We start from the raw sequence: 3,762 nt of genomic DNA on the forward strand, positions 1-3,762 counted from the left end.
TGAGACAGAGTCTCATTCTGTCGCCCAGGCTAGAGTGCAATGGTGCAATCTTGGCTCACGGCAGCCTCCGCCTCCTGGGTTCAAGTGATTCTCATGCCTCAGCCTCCCGAGTAGCTGGGATTACAGGAGTGTGCCACCACAGCTGGCTAATTTTTGTATTTTTGGTAGAGACGGGGTTTCACTATGTTGGCCAGGCTGGTCTCAAAACCCTGACCTCAGGTGATCTGCCCACCTCGGCCTCCAAAAATGCTGTGATTACAGGCATGAGCCACCATGACCAGCCAACTTTTCTTAATTTTTTCTTTTCTTTTTTTCTGCCATTTCTAGGCTATTCAGTTCATCTGCAAGTTTTTTCAAGTTGTCCCAAATCTCCAAAAATTGTTATCATACATTTATTGAAAATATCCACATATAAGTGAACTCACACAGTTCAAGGAACAACTGTATTCACTTTCCCCAACAAATCGCAATGTTTTATTCCAAATAATCTACAGTAGTAGATTATTTTAAAAAAAATAGACTACACCAATTTCAATAAGCAATTTTACTCAACCTTTTCATTTTGCTATTTAGAACAAAATAACAGACATTTATTGGATTCTTGAAAATCATCTACATTGATAAGCCAAAAAACACAGCTATTACAACCCCAGACATGTTCCTCCATAACTTAGCATCCTGTTCATTCTCAATCTTTTTCTTCCTAAACAAGAAAGATGTTGAACTGATGGTCTTAACTGGCAAGATTTACTGAAACACCAAAGTTCTACAGAGTAAAAATTTAGTAGAAAAATAAGAAGAAAGAAAACTACCCAAGAATCATGCAAATTTAAATGTGTTTCCATTTAGTTATTTATTATTTTTAGAAATGAGGTTTCACTTTGTCATAGGCTGGAGTGCAGTAGTGCAACCTTAGCCCCCTACATCTTGGAACTCCTAAGCTCAAGTGATCCTCCTGCTTCAGCCTCACAGGTAGCTGGGACTATAGGCATGTGCCACCATGCTGGGCTAATTTTTTCATTCCTTTTGTAGAGATGGGGGTCTTCCTATGTTGCCCAGGCTGGTCTCGGACTTCTGGCCTCAAGCGATCCTCCACCTGGGCCAGTGTTACTATTCCAGTCCAGCCTCCTACTTCCCTGGTAAATCCACAGGATTTCCCAGGCTGGTCTTGAATTGCTGGCCTCAAATGATCCTCCCATCTTGACCTCCCAAAGTACTGGGATTACAGGTGTGAGCCACCATGCCCAGCCTTGATTTATTAACTTGAATAAAACAGAAGGAGAATTGCACATACAAACTACTACCTGATATTATTATTATTATTATTATTATTTTCTTTTTGAGACGGAGTTTCGCTCTTGTTACCCAGGCTGGAGTGCAATGGTGCAATCTCGACTCACCGTAACCTCCGCCTCCTGGGTTCAGGCAATTCTCCTGCCTCAGCCTCCTGAGTAGCTGGGATTACAGGCACGCGCCACCATGCCCAGCTCATTTTTTGTATTTTTGGTAGAGACAGGGTTTTACCATGTTGACCAGGATGGTCTCAATCTCTTGACCTCATGATCCACCTGCCTCGGCCTCCCAAAGTGCTGGGATTACAGGTGTGAGCCACTGTGCCGGTGACCACCTGATATTATTAATAATTGTCATTAAGGCAGGATATGGTAGCTCATGCCTGTAATCCCAGCACTTTGGGAAGCTGAGGACGATGGGATAGCTTCAGCCAGGAGTTCAAGATCAGTCTAGGCAACATCATGAGACCCCATCTCTACAAAAAATAAAATAGGCTGGGCGTGGTGGCTCAGGCCTATAATCCCAGCACTTTGGGAGGCTGAGGCGGGCAGATCACCTGAAGTCAGCAGTTTAAGACCAGCCTGATCAACATGGTGAAATCCTGTCTCTACTAAAAATACAGAATTAGACAGGCATGGTGGCACATGCCTGTAATCCCAGCTACTCAGGAGGCTGAGGCAGGAGAATTGCTTGAACCTGGGAAGTGAAGGTTGCAGTGAGCCAAGATCGCACCATTGCACTCCAGCCTGGGCAACAAGAGGGAAACTCTGTCTCAAAAAATAATAATAATAAATAATAATAAAAATTAGCTGGGTATGGTGGTGTGCACCAGCAGTCTCAGCTGCTTTGGTGGCTGAGGCAGGAGGATTTATTCAACTCAGAAGTTCAAGGTTACTCCTGAGTTGAGCTATAATCCTGCCACTGCACTCCAGCCTGGGCGACAGAACAAGACCTTGTCTCAAAAAAACAAACTGTCATTACAACTAAATTTTAGATAACGTGATTAAAGTACTCTGTTCTGGAGGTAGTAAGAACCATAAATAATAGTTCATTAATATTAGTATCTTCATCATTTACATTATGAAGCATTTGCTCCAGGTACTAATAATCTTAGGCACCATTTACAAACCTTCCCCTTTTTGCACAAAATATACATTATTCTTTCATGTTCTTTTTATCCTTCATAAATACCAACAGGATTCCAAACAGGGAAATATTTTTTGGTAAGACTTAAAAATAATTAGCAGTGTTGAAGTTTCTATCTTGTTCAGGAGAATCCAAATTGATTGATTGATTGAGACAGGGTCTTACTCTGTCACTCAGGCTGGAGTGCATTGGTCCAATCACGGCTCACTGCAGCCTCCACCAACCTCCTGGGCTCAGATGATCCTTGCACCTCAGCCTCCTGAGTAGCTAGGACTACAGGTGTGCACCACCATAACCCAGCTAGTTATATGTATATGATACAAGGTTTCGCCACATTACCCAGGCTGGTCTTGAATTCCTGGATTCACACAATCCTCCTGCCCCAGCCTCCCAAAGTGCTGGGATTAGAGGCATAAACCACCTTGCCCAGCCAAAATTTCTTTTATTTCTACTGTTCTAGAAATGAAATTGCTCAGTTTACAAGCCACTTTGGGGTCTTTGGTGTGTGTATATGCGTGTAATGGTTAACTTTTTGTGTCAACTTTACTGGGACACAGGGTGCCCAGATTAAACACTATTTCTGGGTTTATCTGTGACAGTGTTAGTAAAGCGGATTGGTTTGGAGCTTGTATGTGAGCCCTGAAAAAGACTCCTATCACCTGTAGCCACAGGGCTGAGACTGCTGAAAATCAAATGCAGAACCTCACTCTGTGACTCACTGAATTACATCTAGCCTCACAGGGCATCTGCTGTTAAAGTGAGCGTATTGATTGGTAAACAACGGTATCCTGGAAGTTGAAATAGGGATGTGTGGGAAGACCCTGATAAGAGACATTGAGCCCTTAAAGTCTGATGAGTCTTCCATGCCAGTGGAAGAGGTCTCCCTACCCCAGTGGTATTGGTCTCCCCATCACTCCCCAACCCCCGTCTCAGGGAATTAACTCTGCATTGCCTTAGGAAACTGTAAAGGCCTCCACTGAGGCAGTTGCCAGGCAAAACTATGATTCTCTTCCAGGCCTACCCCAACATCCCCCTTTGCTTCTAGACCTGTAACTAAACCCAAGTACCAGTAGGCCCCTAAGGTGAAGCACAAAGTGTGACCCAAGAGGAGGAATGCAGTGCTCCAAAAGAACAACAGCAGTCCCCCCAATCCATGGCTTTGCTTTCCATGGTTTCAGTTACCCACAGTCAACCATGGCTCAAAAGTATTAAATGGAAAATTCCAGAAGTAAGTAACTTATACTTTTTTTTCTGTTTTTTTTTTTTTTTTTTTTTTTTTTTTTTTTTTTTTTTTTTTTTTTTTTTTTTTTTTTTTTTTTTTTT

This window comes from Cebus imitator, unplaced genomic scaffold (genome assembly GCF_001604975.1).
Source record: "Cebus imitator isolate Cc_AM_T3 unplaced genomic scaffold, Cebus_imitator-1.0 Scaffold63, whole genome shotgun sequence".
NCBI classification, from domain to species: Eukaryota; Metazoa; Chordata; class Mammalia; order Primates; family Cebidae; genus Cebus; species Cebus imitator.